General features: G+C 38.6%; 1 long non-coding RNA gene across 1 annotated transcript in view; it reads left to right on the top strand.

Annotated features, from left to right (window-relative positions):
• Positions 1-18,726, top strand: part of LOC147324642 (uncharacterized) — a 98,329-nt gene that overhangs the window by 11,820 nt on the left and 67,783 nt on the right. Inside the window, exon 3 of the long non-coding RNA XR_015130543.1 lies at positions 7,304-7,397. This is a non-coding gene — a long non-coding RNA (uncharacterized LOC147324642). The remainder of the gene's footprint in view (positions 1-7,303; positions 7,398-18,726) is intronic.

Here is an 18,726-nt window from a genome sequence, read left to right on the forward strand (position 1 = left end):
TTTGTGGTTTATAGAATAAAACATCACAAAAGAGGAATGCATAATAGAGAAACTTGCTATCTTCTTCGGTTTCAGGGATGTGCACACTAGAGTAGTAAAAATTCAGCATGATTAGATACATAATCAGGAACATCAGAGTAATTTCAGTGTAGTGTTATAGACTATTGTTGGTATCACTGTGATAAATTATTGCCAAATGGAATCTCAAATCTTCTTCATTTGAGTGTAAAGCAGCGCCATCCAAACCATTCCCTGGAGACACTTGTGTTGTATTATCTGACAAACCAGTACAGGAGATTCTGTGGAAAAATCTGTGCTTTCTTCCTTTCAGCCAAAAAGAAAGAGGGTTTTGAATGGAGTGGTGATTCTTTATGCAGAGCTGAGACGCGACACCTACCAGACGGTGAGAGATGGCAAGCCCTAATAATACAGAGCTGTACAATGGTTCTGACAGGCGAGCAATAAAGCAATCAGGGTCCCAGGCATTCCAAATCTCTTTACCGCCCACCCTCTAACAGACTGAGAGATGGGCGGATGACCTGTGAGCTGTCAATCATGGGGGATACCTGCTGGAGCCTGATCAGGGAGAACTGAGGGCACCAGTCCATCAGATCTGTTTTCACACTCCAGACACTAACATTGCAAGCATAACCACAGACACAAAAAAGCTGCACCGCCTCGCTCTTAATTAGGAGATGTGTGTGTGTGTGCGTGTGTTGTTTGGGGGTGGACTTGTTTGGTTTAAATGGGTATGGGAGTGTCTTAGATATAGGGGGGATAGTAAGTGGAATCCCAGTGAGACAGAAAATAACCTTTTCCCTTGATTTAGGAATCAGGCATTGATCTGTCATGCTGTTTTGTACAAGTAAGAGCTCTCTCAGCATTGCTTCTCTGTGTGTATATGCAGTGTGTGTATGCGTGTGTGTGTGATCGGGGGGTGGGGGGGCTTGTTCATTAGCTATCTGTAGCCCATTCCAGCAAATAGATCACCATAATTCTGTGGTTAGTTAATGGCTTTCTGGTGTTTCCTCTAGAGTCTTCCTGTCTGAGGGCTGACTGCTAAAACTCCTCCACTGTTTTTTTTCTCTTTTTTCCAAGTGGGGAGTCTTGTGTTCTGCTGCCTAACTCAGAAAATTGGCTTCAGCCAGTGGCCAAGTCTGCGAGCAGTCTGGCCACATGGATTCACATTAGAGAAGTAAAAGCAACATCACAAAAAACATGCTGATCTGACATACTGTCTCACTGACTGGAATCATATTGGATCTCCACATTGAAAACCTGTCAGTAAAAGGATATTTTCTCACAATAAGTAGCTATATTTCATTGTTCTCTTTCTCCCTGGAAGACTTTGAATTTTAAATTTAACAAATTTAACAAGTTCAACATTAAATACATAAAAGTGAGACGTTATATGAATTTTGTTTTTATTCATAGTTTTTTTTATTGTCTTTCCTTGGATGGAACTAAGTGCAATACTTTTTTCAGATTCACTGAAACTCCATCAGGCATTAGTATAAAATGGTCTGTAAGTACTTTTTCAAACTTTTTGGAACAATGTTTAATCATAAAATGGGTCGATGACAGCATTAACATGAAATGTTATTTATTTGGAGGAGAAACCAGAGCTCCCAAAGAAAACCCACAAAAACTTTCCAAATCCACACATCTCAGCATCTGGGCTGACATCAAGTATTAATAAATCTGTAAATTCTTTGACAGGTCACAATTGCATCTTGATTGATTTGTTTTTTTGTAAACTTTTTCCCTAGAAGAGCATTTTTGGACTTTTGTGTCCTGCACTTGTGTAGTGTGGGTTTGACTTTGAAGAGCAATGCCAAATTCTATATTTCAAGCAATGGCTTGCCTTTTTCTTTTGATGTTTGCCAAAAAAACTTAAATCAAATGAAATTGATTTAATTTGAATGTAAGTCACAGAAAATCATCATCTAATTTAATGGCTCACTTTGTTATTAGTTTGTTTTAGGTAGGTTTGTTATAGCTGCCCATATAGACTGATAGCATATTGATCCCAGTGTCTTCATTGATTTTGGTTATAGGTCCAATTCTTTATTGATTTTCTTATTTATTCTTGGTCAGTTTTCTGTTTGGAAAATACAAACCTACACATGTTTTCATTGTCAGCATGACTATTGTATTACCTGAAGTCTGATTACTGAGAAGAAACAGAAAAACAAAACATATAATTCATTTAGATTTCCAAACGTTTCAGTGCTGTTTGACCTGCTGGTATTTATTAAAAAATGTTGCTATTTTATGGCAGCACGGTGGCACGGTGGTTAGCACTGTTGCCGCACAGCAAGAAGGTCCTGAGTTCAATTCCACCATCAGGCCGGGGTCTTTCTGTGTGGAGTTTGCATGTTCTCCCCGTGTTTGCGTGGGTACTCCGGCTTCCTCCCACCGTCCAAAGACATGCAGCTTGTGGGGATAGGTTAATTGGATAATTCAAATTGCCACTAGGTGTGAATGGTTGTCTGTCCCTATGTGTTAGCCCTGCGACAGACTGGCAACCTGTCCAGGTTGTACCCCGCCTTTCGCCCTATGACAGCTGGGATAGGCTCCAGTGCCCCCCGCGACCCAGAAAAGGATAAGCGGATGGATGGATGTTGTATTTTAGAATTTTGTGTTTCTTTATAAAGAACAACAACTTCATGTGCAGCTTTGTTGGCCAGGCAAACACATAAATGGAAGGTTTTTTGTTTTACTTAACAAATAGACACACTGCTATATACAGACACACATATACATTACATATGCATATGCAGTATGTATACAGAAACATAATATAGAAGCATACAACTCCAAGCAAATAATTGTTTGCTCTGCACATACTTAATTGTTTCCTCTTTTGACTCTCCTTTACTTCATATGAACTATACTCGGCTGTTTCTGCCAGCAAGTCTACATAAAGCAACTGTGCATTACACGTTCAAAGAAAAATATCATAAATCACATTTTTAATTGTCCATGTTAAAGTAAATGGGCCTAGGTCTAGTATTTAGAAGGCTATAATAAAATACTGCATAGAGTAAGTGTTGTGTTATACGTTGCCAAATAAGGAGTGCAATGTCAGTCTTGTTTTAATTCTACAAACTCAATAATTACTACTGATTTAATTTCACATCAAATCATTTTCTGACTGAAGATTTCAAGGTTGCTGATGTCAGCATCACCACATCCAGCATCACCACAGCTGGCTGTGACAGCTGTGATGCCACTGAGATAACCCTATATTATACGTTTACATCACTGCCACACAAAAATCCACTGAGGTCAGAAAAGCCAAATTTGTATAAGTAAGGAGTTGCTGGTTAAGTTCATCAGACGTTCTGCTGTTGAGCACCAAGATGGCTGTAATAGCAATTGTCGTCTGATTTTTGCTTGTTGACAGATTGCCTTTTGATTGGTCTTTAGCTAACTTTGGGTATGAAGTTGCTTTGAGATACAAAGCTGATTTCCTAGTTATGAGTGCAATATATGTGGTTAAGCTGAGATCCTGTGGGACTTTCAGATACAGTCGGACGAAATGGTAGTGGCTAACCAACTGGACATAGTGGTGGTAGACAAATAGAAGAAGACGGCCGTAGTGATAGATGTAGCAATTCTGTATGACAGCAACATCAGGAAGAAGGAAGACGAGATGCTTGAGAAGTACCAAGGGCTCAAAGAAGCGCTCAAAAATATGTGGAGGGTGAAGGTAACAGTGGTCCAAGTGATAATCAGAGTGGATCCCAGGAACAACATTGGAGATCTCAGTCCAGAAGAGTGCAGTCCTAGGAACAGCCAAAATACTTTGTAGAACCCTGAAGCTCCCAGGCCTCTGGTAGAGGACCTGAGCTTGGAGGATAGACGACCTGCAGGGGCGAGAGTGTATATATATATATATATATATATATATTTACTGGTGTCTCTATATTTCTGTTACAATACATGCAGGCAGTTTGTGCTATGGTAACTTTACTTCAAGACTTGCTTTCAGTGTTATTCATATGTCCAGTAGGTTGTGTAAGCTGTTGTGTAACCCTTGGTACCTTGAGAGCCTGGACCTTCCTTGGAGCATGTCATTGGGAAAAAAATGAGTGAAAAAATGTTGATTCTAGTCACTTACTGTACCTTTGTCCAGGGCAAAGGTAAAGCATGGTGCAAAAGACTCAAGACACCTCTCATTTCTTTAAGTGGTCTTAAACAATGTGTCTCCTGGCTTTCTGGGGCTTTCTTTCAAAGTTTTCGTTTGTACATTGGCTGCTTTTTCTCTATTTTTTATGCTAGGTATGTAGTGTAACAATTTTCGGGATGAATGTTTTTCAGTCACTTAACACTGGCCTATGACTCATCGAACCATGAAAAAGCACCTCACTCAAAGAATGAATATGTTTGGTGTCTGCACACAACAGGCAACTTAGCAAAGAGCCAGTTTCAAACTACTACTTCTGTATCTTTAGTTACTTTGACTACTTAAAAAGATTTGTTCAATCTATGAAAAATGCCAATGGTAACACATTTTGACAGGCATAAAATATTTTTGCCCAACAAGTGGTTCCTCCAAAATTGGCAGATACTCCACTGTGTTCAGTGTGTAAATAGAAAACTGGCAAAAACTAGAAACTCTGGACAAAAGAAGAGGTGGCAGGACTAAAGACTGCCTTTAGCAGGTAATTGAAAGTGATATATGGAAAAAGTACAATCACTTTTTCTTCCCAACTTTGTCATACAGTTACAACTTTTATATGTATAAATAAGAAAAAAAACCCTGACATATGACCTGAGAGATACGTCTTGGCCATTACCTAATCCATGTACAGTTTGCCGAAGCCTTGTCAGACAGGGTCTTAGTGAAACGATGACTGTCAAGAAGATATTTTTAAGTAAGTAAAACAGGGAGAAGTGTGCCAGATAACACAAGACATAGACAGAAAATGGGTAGCAAGAGGTCTCGGAGAGTGATGAAACTAAATTTCTCTTGGCCTCCTTTGTAAAACTTTTTTATGAAAACACAGTTGTGGCACTGTTATGGTTTGGGGCTGTATTTCAGCCAATGGTGTTGGGGATCTTGTCAAAACTGATTGATTAATGAACACAGAAAGGTATCGTGTGATTTTGATCCCCCATATAACACCATCTGGAAAGGGTTGATTTGCAGCAACTTTATTTTTCAGCTTAACAATGATCTCAAACATTCTGCCAGTGCAGTAAAAACATATCTGGATAGGAAAAAGAAACACAAAGAAACAATATCAGTTATGGATTGGCCGCCTTTAAGACTACTGAAAGGAATGACAAGAAAGCTTACCTAAAGAGGCAACACTGAAAACTCTGTCAGGCTCTACTTAACTTCTTAACTCATTAATCTTGCTTACACACTTCTGTTCCTCTGCAGAGAGCTGTTGTTTAATACAAACAGTGCAGTAGCTGACGTTAGCAAAACGCTAACGTCAGCTACTGCACTGAAAAGATGATAGATATCCATTTTTGGGAAACTTAGGGTAACAAACATATGCTGAAGCAATGAAAGCATTGAGGAAGACAAATGCATTACATGTTTATCACTTTTTGTGCATGTCACATTGTTGCTATGAAATGCATTGGTGCATATTAATACCAGATCATATTAACATTATATCCTATGTGAACAGTTGACCTAAAAACTTCTGCCTGCATTGTATCTCAGTCGTTTTTGACAGTGGATGATTAGTTGCAGAAGTCTGTACTTAAAATGTCCCAAAGGTTTGCTTTCAGTTCTCCTTCACCTCCTTCTGTCTGGGAAACTACATGACTTCTAAAGTCTGATGTACAAGTTTACCATGCAAAGAAAGGCTGGTCTTTTTCCTTCCAGTTTTCTGATGTCATCCTGTTCTGAGAACCTGTATTTGATCTTCTGCAGCTGGCAGACCAGCTGATATGCATTTTATATACCAGTGAAAAGAGACTTTACTGGACCATTTACCATCTGACATCACTCTGAAGTCTGGTTGAGGTACATCTGTCCATTGAAAGCAATGTTTAAAAGCACAGCAAGTTTTTCACATTTTTAAGTCATGCTATATAACTAAACATATATATCTGCATATAATGATTTTACCTGATCTCCAGACTTTCTTTAGTTTACTGCCAATTTATATGGTTATTTTTAAAAACACAGTGATTACTACTTTATTGCTAAGTGATTCTGCATATTTTTCTAGGGTTTCACAAAATGTTCTTTGTTAAATTTTGGAATGCATTCCAATATGCAGAGGGGTTTAACAATTAATGATAACTTTGTAATGAATTATAATTGTACCCAAGTCAACTACTCTGATTAAAGGCTCTAGTGAGCCAACATGGACAAAACAGAGAAAAAAAGAAACAAAACCAAACCAGTAAATATCTGGGAATGAGTAAAAGAAAGTAGTTTATGAACTGGTCCTGGCTGTTCTCTTGATATAGGCTGTTGTCATCATTTTTCCATTTCTCAAGTTCAGCGTGAACACACAGCAAAACAAATAAACTTGAATGCCTTTCCCAACAACATCTTCTCTTTATTGGCAGCTGATACATGAACAAGAGGTTGTCTTGGCTGGAAAAAAAAAGGAAGTGCTGAGGCGTTGCTGGACCTCCAGACCTTTTTGACCAGTGGTGTGTCATCCCTCACTTTGTCATGTTTAATAAGTAAAACCAATGCCCATTTAAAGCAGCATCCATCAGTGTTAGTTGAGAACAATGACATATTGCCTTTCTGCTACAATCAAAGCATCTGGATCTTTTCTCTACTCCCCCTCTTTTATTTATGGTAAACAGCCTGAATAACAGCTGGGCAATGGGATTTTACAAGTTAATCAATTGTTTGTTTGGAGCCACTGCGATGCCCCATATCCAACCATCTGCGAGTTAATGTTAATTTACCATGCTAATTTTTCCAGAGGCAACTGCATATCTATTGATTACTTCTTAAAAGATTTGTCTACACTTAGCATTATGAAATAGTTAATTTAGAAAATTGCACTTTTTAAGTATCTATATTGCAAGTGTGAGTATGTTTAATTTTGTTTCTAAGATATTGATTTTTAAGCCATAAGCGCAACTAAAAACACAGGAAAAAGAATCCATCTGGTGCTGATAAACTTATACAAATGGTCCAGAACAACCACAGAAGTACAAAAGCATCCCATCCACATTTTAAACAGCGCTGGGATGTCCTGAGGGTCATGTTAAGTTTCACTCACTGGTGGTGCATGCAGGTATGCACTGTTTATCCTGGACACTGTGAATCCTGTTGAAGTGAAGCTGTCTTTGTCTCTCCTCCCAGGTATTTATGCCTTTGGCAGGGTCTTGGTCTTTTGTTTCGCCCTGCTCCTCCTCAGCTCCACAAGGCGGCCCATGTGAACACAGGCCCCTCAAAGGTCAGTCATGAGTATCCCCTAACATGTAGCTAGCAATTCACATAATTGGTCTTGTACAAAGTAGGCATATTAACACAATTAATAAAAAATAAGTTTATTTGCTTTATAATAATTTATTTAAGTTTTTCAATATTGTATTTTTAAAAATATTTTGAAATACAAAAATGAAAAAGCACAGATAGCGTGAACATGTTTAGGAACCTGTTTATTTAGTGTAAAGCATTTGGTGCTACAGAAATAAAATTTGCTTACTTATTTAGCTTTTTACTCAGCAGAACAACATCAGCGCAACAGAAGAAGAATGTAGAAACACAAGCATCCAGTTCCTTCCATGTGCAACCATTGCTAAGAAATATTGTTTAGGATAGCAGACAATAATGATCGCAAACACAGTCATACTGTAGAAAACTCATACATAAACAATTGAAAAGCAAAACCTTAACTTAAATTTAACAGTATTATTTTATTTGACCATGTTGTCTTGGCAGCCTTGAGCCAATGTTCGGATAGGGCACCATTTACAACTGTGCTGTGAGCACTTGTATTCACCTTTCCTGTTTTCCGGCTGCAGCACAGAATCCACACGCTACTTTATTTATAATCCAGCCAACCTCAATGTGTAACTCTTGCCCCATACTCTTGCTCGCATCACACAGTGAGGTCACTTCCCTCTGCACCTCCAACACTGCTCTTGCATTCCAACATGGCTCTAGGACAGCAGCCCAGCAAAGCTCTATACTCCTCAAATCACAAAGAGGCCCAGATCAGAGCAATGCTGGATGTGAGCCAGAATCCAGGCCCTCACAGCCCAGGCAGCTGGGGGCAGCCTATAATAAGTGGGAGACAATGAGAACTAGCACACCTCCCACGCTTTGCATGTGCATGTCGACTCGGAATTGAAATTAAATGGTTTCATAGGTTTTCCATAGGCCACCCTAATTCCGAAAAGATATAAAAACCCCTAGTGGGTTTAGCAGATGTATAGTTTAACACTATTATTATAAGCATTATTTATAGCACAATTTAAGAAAATATGCGCTATTCATTTCTCTATACTGAGTTTTAAAAGGGCAAAATTAAGGGCATTGATTAAAAACAATACACATAAAGACAAAAAAAGTTTATTTTTTTTAAACTCTGATTTTTTCAAATTCCAAGGGCATTTTAGTATTTTACAAACCCTTTCAAAAAAAACCCCATTCAAATGCATCAGACTTGCTTTACTGTAAAACCTGGCAGCTGAATATTTTCTATTCTCCAGCATTTATATGTGTGTGTGTGTTTTTTTTCCACATGGGAAACTAGACATATTAAAGGTATTCTGTTTTAATGAATAATAATGAACAGTTCACTGTGATGTAGATGCTGGTGGTGCTTTAATGGTCCCTTGTAGCCTCTTAAGCCTTTGGTGATAAATCTTACGCAGGCTCACTCGTATAACTAAAACCCAAACCTCATTCAACTTCACATCCATCAGTGTTTGGCTCAAAGCGATGACAAAGCACTTTCAATTACACCAGTAACTGACTCTGGAAACAGTTCATAGCAGGGTCCAACCTCGAAGACTAGGGGGAAAACACAAGGGGGAGGGCAGAATGGCTGGTAGGGCATCCGTTTGACTCGCTCCCAAATAATAAAAAGGGTTGTGTGACTTGGGGACACAAGGGATGCCGCCAGCATTGGGAACCCAAGGACAATTCACCTATTTTGTGTGCTGTCACCCCTGTAGTCTGATTTATGGTTGGGACATCCTTCCTATGACCCATTCTTCCATCAGCTTGGTGCTATAAGGATACTCTGGTGATTAAAGGCTGAAGTATCAAAGCGTCCTCAGTCAGGGCTCTTGTCTAGTACCAGAGGGGCCTTGCGCTGCTGAATGGGGAGCGTGGCGATTGGGAGGGAGAGCGTTGCAGCAGCAGAGGAGTGCCATTCTTAACCCAGAGCACCAGAGGATAGAAGAGCCTTTTGAGAATCCATCAACTGTAAATGCTTCATTCCATAATGTTGGTGTTTTCTTTTCCATTTTTCCATCCCAATTTCTAATTATATTATGTCGAGTGTGTGCTCTCTAAAAGTTAACATGGCACTGTTTAATTGGAGTGATTTTACTCATAATTGCATGATCCTCTCTACCACTTTTGGCTTCCACTTTGTTTGAATAAGCAGGCTAATTTCAGAATCCATCCTCAAAATTAATCAGTATAGCATACTTAATATTGAAGTTCACAAATGAAATAATTGAGAAAATGTAAATCTGCTTTGAATAATGGGAGCCTTAATCATCAACAAAAACAGTATCCTAAACAATGACAGCATCACCCTGGGATAAGGCATCAACAGATAAGTGATGCTAATTTCTCTCTTTCTCTCTTTAAAATGCCTTTATTACATAAATAAAAACAGAGTCTGATTCTCCAGAGTGCCTGATCTTTTTAAAGCACCTCTGACTCCAACCCCCCTGATGAAAGGCCCACACTAACATCAGGAGTCCAGAGCCTTTACTCTCTAACTTCAGGCAATTATGACACAGAGGAGATCTTTGCCTTCTGCACTCCAAAAGAAGAAGAAAAAAGGCATCCCTTTTTTCTAAGCTTAGTTGTAAAAATAAGCTTGCTCTCCTCAATTGCAGTCACCCCGTGCCCTTTGCAATAGCAGCAAGGATGTATCGGAACAAGCCATGGGGCAAAACAAATCACTTGTGATTTACAGAATTATAAAGATTTTAATAGCTGCAATGTTTCTCTCTCAGATTGGTCTTTATTTCCAGGAGTCAAAGTTTCCTGGGTGCCGCAGGCTTTTGAAAAGCAGTAATTGGCCAACAGAGAGACTTAGGATCTCCCTGAGTGATTGAGGGTATTTGTTGCTATGAACTTGAGGCTATCACTCTAAAGATCACAGGTTCAGGTTCTTAGAGACTGCAGCTTGTCAAGCGCAATTCATTTTGCAGCTGTGGAAGTCAGGATACTTTTCCACGCAGTTTTGTTTAAAGTTTTAACCTTTCTCTGGAACTTGATGGTGGTTCTTTTGCTGATTAGTAATGTTTGCAAATAATTCAGAATAAAAATATGGTCCTCGGGTTTGTGACCTAAAGACTTTTTTGAATTAAAGCAGAGTAGCTATTATAAGGAGAAAAATGAGTATAATCCTGTTGTGCACGAAAAGAGCATCCTGAAGGAACAAAAGACAGATTTTTGAAGTATAATTAAAAATCATTTTTAATTTTATTTTTTATTATGCTGTAAATGAAGCAGCCCACCAGTTTTACCATAATTACACACTACATACAGTTGAATTTAAAAGCCATGCATATCTGCATACATAACTAAACAAGTAAACTAATGCTGTCACATAAAATAAATACAGAATCAGGCAAAATTGACAACTATTAAAAATTCAACAATATAGAAAGTATATCACAATATATAAAAAAAAATACTGTTTTCATCATATAGAGATTACGTAGAAATTTACACACTTTTTAAATCAGTTAATCTAATTCATTGGAGAAATGTATTTGTTACTCTTTTTAGATAAACCGATAAATGATACCTCGCACATCTGCAGAACAATCCCTTAATGTTGTGCTGTTAGGAAAACAAGTCTGGCAGTAGCTTAGCTATATTAAGGAAAACCACCAGGGAGGCATAATCGAGTTTGACTCTCTACCGGTGGTCTCCTTGTTAGTGTTGCGAGTGTCAGAACTGACAGTGCAGGTAGCTCAAATGCCACTTAAGGTTTTAGCTTCAGTGGCTTTTGGAAAGAAATGACCGTGACCTGTGTAGCTTGAGCCCACATCCCACACCCTTTCTGCCTGACAGCCGCTCAATGGCAAGTGTCTGCCAGCATGCCGAGGGGAACGCTGCCAAGCAGCCGGAGATAGAGATGATTACCACATCCCTCTCTCCCTCTCAGCCTGTTCACTGAAAACTGATACCTACTAACAAACTGCTGTCAACATGTTAGCGAGGCAGAGAGAGTGAGAGCAGTAGTATGTGAAGACAGAGAAAAAAAAAGGGGAGAAAAAGAGATGTGTGGGAGAGTCAATGTGAGGAGTCCAAACAAGTTAGGATTAATGACATTGAAACAAGTTTTTTTTTTTCACTCTTTCAGAGCTAACACTGTTGTGGCAGACTTGAAGAATGCAATCAACACCATAAAGAAAAGTTGGGTTCGGTAGGCATTTACCTACAGGGTGATGATCAAATGATGAATGTCAGACAGTGTAGTTGTAAGGTCACAATTTGTCAGGCTGCTGTGCTCGTCATACAAATGCAGTTATAAATTCAAAGTTAGGAGAAATTATTTCTCATGTAAAACTTTTACCCTTTTTTTTACTACTCTAAAAATTATAATTTCTACACAATGAATACTACATTGTCATCGAGTTTTGTGGTGTTGTGCAGATATGCAAAACGCTTCAGACCTTTAGTCCAGTCACTTAAAACTTCGTCTTTCCCGCTGAGTGGAGAATAAATGCAGTTCTTCCAAGGAGGAGTTGAAAATGTCATTGTTTTTGAATAAATCCCCCACTGCGCCACTTTGGAGTCTCACATTTAAGTGAAATAAAGGAAAAATCACAGCTGACATATATTTTTCTAATTGTTGCAGAAGGGTTGGGGGGCAGAAGCAGCATGGAGTAGCTTGAATCATTGGTAATTATAATATTGCTTGCTAATTACAAAAGATTTTGATTGTCTGATTTTGAGCAGAAGGCCTATTTTAGCCACTGTCTTAATACACATTTGTTTTTGAAGATTGGAAATGACAATTATGATAATGTGCGTCGCAGCATGAAATACTTTTGTCAAAGACTGGAAAGCAGGACATGTTAAGTCCACATATTTCTTACAGAGATTCTGTGAAAATGCTATATAAAGACATTTCAGCAGTCTATTCTTTTGATATCATTTAAAAATCAAGGTATTTTATTCTAGGCATGTTTTTAGGACACTATAGATTTGTTGGAGACTAGTGTGACAGGTTCCTTAAAAAAACAAAAGGCACTTTTTGATATGGCATCCAAAGTGTTTCAAGTTTTCTGCTCTTAAAAAACATGTAGATTGCATCGGAAAGCCATGATCGTGCAGTTCAACTTTATTTTCCAGTTTGGCCCTGCAGAAATGTCTGATATTCGTATTTTTCAAATTCAGTTATTATGTTTGATGAGAAAAATAGAGGACAAGAAAGAAAAAAAAACTGTCTGCATTAATTCACTCTGGAACTTTGTTGAGCAACAAGATAAGTATTTCTCTAAAAATCAATTTTCGAGAAGAGACGATGGAAACAAACCTAAGTGCTAGTTTGAACCAACCCCATAAGGCTTCCAGGGAAACCACCAAGCCTAAGAAGCACTTTATTAGCCAGCGGGGGGTGGGGTTGGGGGGGTCAGGAGGACCAGCCCTATCATTGATTGAGGTTGGAGGATGCATCCACAGCTGCACTTTCTCTAAATTTCTAAGAGTAAATATGCACCTTTTGAAGTGGGGGGTGCCTAGGAGCACTCCTCTGCACAGATTGTGTGGGTTTCTGTGGGGAGCTGTAGTTACGGGAAAGATCAATGGACAGGGCATTAGGGGGAAGAGTACACTACACTGTCCAACCCTCAAGCCTGCAGAACAACTCAGCAGCGCCTACATGGTCAGAATTATTGAGCTCAAGGCAGTTTAATTCTGTACAGTGTTTTGTGAGGCTGAACGTTTTCATATTGTTTGTATTGTTTTGCTTCCACTTTTTTTTTTGTGTGGTTGCAATGTTGAGAAAATCCTTCGAGTCTGGAGAACGAAATGGTCTTTGAATACTTTCACAGTGGCCCTGCATGCTCATGCTTGTAAGGTCGTTTGCATTCATGCTGTATGCGTGGTTGTACATTTTTTTTCAGTGTTAGTTTTACAGACATTGTAATTTCTTCGTTTTGTGTAAGTAGACATACTCCTCATCAATTCTACAACTTTTACAGCAAAAATTGCACAATATTTCTGACTGGAATAGTATTGTGTGTGTATAATTACTAACTGGAAAATGCCTTGGCCCATTTTGTGAAAGCATGGAAAAACCCATATCCTGCGCATTGTGTGGGTGAATATGTGTACTTGTGGCAGGCTTTAAGTGCATTAGACTTGTGCTGATTACACAGCTTCCATATTGTGGTTTGTAAAGACTTTGGAAAAGCCTTTTGGGGTAACCACACTTCCAGATGAGGCTAATCTGTTTGTGGTTGGTACAGAGTGATAAGTGAGCAAAGTTTGTTTTTAAGCCTTTTTCTCCCCCACTTATAACTCAGAATAAGCCTCAAACTCAAAATTAAAATATTAAAGCCGAACTAAGTAAACATTCACATTTAAGTCCGTGCAATTAAAACATCTTTTCAATTGTTATTTCATTCTCATTTAATTTTAATGCTCTTCCCTAGGTGAGAATGAGAGTACCAACATATAATTTCCTCATAGTGTCAAAAGTGTTTGCGCTCCCAGATGTCGCCAAGATTTGGCTCCACCAGGCTCGGAGATGTAGCCAGAGAGAGTTCGCTTTTACAACCCCTGTCACAGTCCACAAAACACTGTGTCACTCAAGCACAGCCTGTGTGGCAACTCTGGCATTAATGGAGACGTTGACATCTTCCGACAGAGTGTTTATCTAATACTAATGCTAAGCAACCAGAGCCAGTCACCCCCACACGGAGCCATCCAACCCTGCTGCAGTTCTCAGCGTCTGGCAATCACACTAGTTTTCCCATTCATCCCTCAAGACTCTTTGAATTCATAACAATGATGTTGCTGCTCCTCTGTGTCATGTTTTCTTTTTCTTTTTTTTCTTTTTTATCTTTAGCCAGATATCTTACCATCACCCACTAGGCAGCCTGACTGCATCACGGGTGCTTAAAGCAAATATCTGATATTACAGAAAACATTACCTGTGAATGCTGGCTTGAATCTCCAGCTCAGGGCCTCCAACTAAAGTTGTTTACATATTTCTGCTGCGGTGTTATTCTCGGCCGTTTTTCTCTTCACCAGCCCCCTCACACATGCAGACTCTCACAAAGGCAGATTCAAAGTCGTGTTAGCAATAAACATAAAATCTGCAAATTGTATCGACACTTCACGAAGGCATATTTAAGGAATATAGTTTTACTTGGAATTCATTCATACACTTCATTATATACTGTAGTGCATGCTGCATATCGTACGTTCTGTTAAAAACAAGGAAAACTAAAGTTCTTAAGAAAATGTGAGCTGAAATAGTACATAACAGCAAGCAGTAGGTGTTTTGAGACACACGTACTGTGCAGTATACACTGCACAAAAGGCCACACAAATTCCTATATGTTACTATATGTATCAGAGTCTGATGATGGGTTCATGAAGTGTATGGAGCTATCTTTAGAGGATTGATTTCCCATACTGCCACGCAGTTGGCTGCATTTATATTCCATGCCTGTGGCTCCGTGACCCCTGGTTCTCCTTTGATGTGGCAGGGAGAAGCATAAACCTGGATGAGGCAGAGAGAAAGAAGGCTCAGGGATAGCAATAGGTGAAGCAGTGTACAATAGGAGGGAGGGATAGATATTTTTCTTGAGGTGCAGGTTTCTTGGAGGGCTGGGAGGAAGGAAGGAGGGAGTGTAAAAAGACCGGTATGAGTTTGCAGAGAGCCATGCGAACCAATGAAGCCATCATCTGACAGATCTGTGAGAGTTTGCACTAAGGGCAGGTTGGTGGTGGGTGGGCAGAAAGGAAGCTGGGCTGAGGGAATGGGATCGGTGAATGGTAGGGGGTTGGGAGAGGGCATGACAGTGGCGTGAGCTGATAGAGACGTCAGCGCTGCTTCAGTAATCTCAAGACGGCTGGCCGCAGCGAGGGGCCATCGAGGGGCCCACGAGAGCAGAGTCATGATAGAGTAGACCACCCCGACAACACTAGCAGGGGGCCCGGCAGTATGGACAAATCAAAGCAGGAAGAAGTAATTTTTGAGAAATTACAGAAATCTCCATGGAAATTAGCATGAAACACTTTCTAATCTCTTGCTTTTCACCATGGACGATAGGGGTCAGTGCCTCAAGTTCTCCAGCCCTTGCTTTCTCTTTTTCCCTCGCCCCATCCCTAATTTCATTATTCCCTCTTGATTTTTTTCTCTCTCTCTCCTGCTTTTTATGTATACTCATTTTACAGCCTGACACTCAGAAATAGCCCCTCCCTCCGCTCATATTCTTCAACCATTCATTTGCTTGAACCCTTTTCATTGACCACAATTAAACGTTTAGATTTCAAAAGCAAATCAAGGGAGAGCCAAGCCATGCCCTCAGAGTGACACAGGATCAAGCTGTTGGGCGCTTTGGAGTCTCAGATGGGGTGAATCCCCCAAGATGTGTCCTCTGCACCCTTCCTTTCGTTCTTGTGGTGTCTGTCAGAGCTCAGAACACTGTTCAAATGAATGGGCGGAGTGAGGCACCCTTGGTTGTGACCATGTGGTTATTGGTAATCAACAGCATTTACAGCAATACAATGAGTCCCTAAGCCATAATTCTTCTCATCACAATTGCGCTCGATTTCAATAATACAAGACAAAACGCACGTTAAGAAAATGGCTGCGGAGCCGTATTGTAGACGTGCATACCCGATTTTCAAATTGTTCTGCAGTTTGTTTGGGTCCTTTCATACTTTTGCTGGCGTTAAATTAGTTTTGGTTTGATTTGCATTGAGCCTTTGCATTACAAATTGGTGCGTGTGAGTTTTCACAAGAGCATAGCAACACCTTATTTTCATGTTTGAATACAATGCAAAGACGACCGCAGTGTAACTGACTTAGGAGAATATATTAATTATTATATTGTAATTATTATTGTTTAGGAACATGTATTATTATGCTTATTTCTATTTTCTTGTTAAATATTGGAGCGCAGAGTGTCATGACTATGGTCACGTCCATGATTTATTCTTTGTTGTTGTGCTTTGTAAATTGTTCTGTGTTCATTTCAAGGACAGAATATAACATTTACTTAGGGAACATAAAATGGGAAAATCCTATTTTGATAGGACAAAAAAATATTAAGAAGGCAATATAGCCACATCTATGTCATTTGAAAGGTGAAAGAGTTTTTCGATTAATTGCTGGATGATAAATTTGAAAGATTTTGCTTTTTGGCAAAAATAATTAGTTTGTTTAAGAGCAATTCAAGGCATATCTAAAAGAGATAAAAGAGACTAGTGCAGATAAGGGAAAAAGTGCCATCTTCCTTTACTGTTATATGAAAATATAGAAGCAATTATGCAAATAATTGCATTCACTTACCATAATTACTATTTTTAAATTCAATTAAGTAATTTTATGCACTTTTCTTGGGAATTCTTGTTTTTATGAAAAATAAATTCTTTTGGTTCATAGTCATGTTTAATAATTCCATCTTGTCACTGTCATCCTGACATGTTGGTAAACGATTTCCCCAATCTCACAATATGAAATTACTTCCACACATCTCCCCTTTATTAAATAAAGATGCATGCAAATTGACAAATAAGTACATCAGGCAAAATAGAAATAATGAGCATTAGGGCTCAAAGTAAAATAAGGGCATTTGATTTGCATTACACTGTACGCTGATTCATGAGGAGTAGCTGCAGTGTAACTTTGGTGAAGACTTAATTAGAGTGCTTGCTGAGTTGGACATTGCAATGACAAGTGGTAGAAATGTGTGTAAGATATAGAAACCTTTCTAACCTCTAGTTAAACCTTCGCTACTGCTCTAACAGTTTGCCCTCTAATTAAGTTCCAAGTTGGACTGCCTAGTTATTTCTTTAGAACTAGTCACAATTTTGCTAATTGCAATTGTAGAAAATGACAGTATTCTCCAAAATCATAATGTATGCTATTGTCCAACATATGTCACAAAGTAGCTGCAAAAATGATCCGCTATGGAAAAGGAGAAAAAAACCTTTTATAAAAGTTTCTAAAATTAGTTTTAATAACAGACTCAGCTGTAGATAAAATGTAGATCAGTTCTGAATCATATTTGTTTGCACAATCAGATGTTAAAATGTTTTGAGCCTTATATGTAATAGTATAAACTTATTTAATAATTAAATGTTGTAGTTGAAATTTTATGTGAAATTACTGCTATTTTTTTCCTGAGTTTTGATAAAAAGAAAAAGAAGATATAAAGCATTTAACCCGGAAAGTACAAACATTTGGCAGGGCCTGAGACACCTGCTCTTAGTTGCGGTTCTAGCGTTAACAGATAGATGGCACTGCATGCAAGGTAGAGCAAAGGGCCAGAGACTTCTCTCAACCACCTTTCAGGGTCTCATTATCCGTCCGAAAATTAACCTGTCAATTTATCAATCAACGCCATCTTGAATTTTCTGCCTCCTGTTTGGCGACTAGCATTACAACGACGCTGACACACTGATAACCAGGAGCTATGCGTTTGTTAGTGTAGTGAATGAGTGCATTATCACTTAAATGACTGCTATGAATCACAATTGCTGCCTGGCTGTTGATAAGAGGTAAATACACAAGCAATTTGATTTTAAACTATATATCTGTTTATGTATTCTTTTATGTGTCAAGAAAATAATGTCAGGGCCAGATGGACAGTATGTCTGCTTTGTTGCACACTGCTATCTCTAAAAGTCTCACACAATCAATCTAAGGCGAGGTTGTACTGTTGACACTGAATTTTCCAGTTTACATCCGTTGCCACCACGCTGAAAAGGCAGATGTTTACACTAAATGACAAGCTTAAATTTAATTTGCAGGAATTGCAGAAAGGAATACCAAATTAAATTTTAAATTTAGAGAATCCTAATTGATCTGTGATATCAATATAATAATAATAATATTAATAATAATAATAACAGTTAAAAAAAATTCAATAATCCTAAAAGATCTTAGAATTTATTAGTCATCTTGGACACTTCTATTTTATTTAATATTAGGAGTAAAACACTGTTAGATATTGTATTTGTATTTACATATATTTTAAACAGTACCGCAAGCTATTATTTACATCGTTATTATGCATCAAAATTGTAATTTAACAATATTTCAAGGGCATTGTACACATAGCCTAATTCTTCTCTATTGACTTTGGAGTTAATGTTACATCTGCTCTTAGAAATATCTAAAAGGAAAGCGGATTGAAATATGTGTTTGCACGCTCAGCATGCTACACAGTTATAATAAGAACTGGGACATGTCTTTATCTCTGAATGGGTTTTAATGTGATAAGCTAAACTAGACCCTCAAAAATCCCTACCACGTGCAACTGCGGGTGGGGGACCTCAGTTGCTTCGCTTCATTCTTCTTCTTCGCTGCTCTCAGGTCATTAGCCGCTACATGA

The sequence above is a fragment of the Aulonocara sp. 'chitande type north' Nkhata Bay genome, linkage group LG7 (assembly GCF_057382095.1).
Source record: "Aulonocara sp. 'chitande type north' Nkhata Bay isolate Kocher_YH1m ecotype deep benthic linkage group LG7, A_spYH_male_GT1.1, whole genome shotgun sequence".
Lineage (NCBI taxonomy): Eukaryota > Metazoa > Chordata > Actinopteri > Cichliformes > Cichlidae > Aulonocara > Aulonocara sp. 'chitande type north' Nkhata Bay.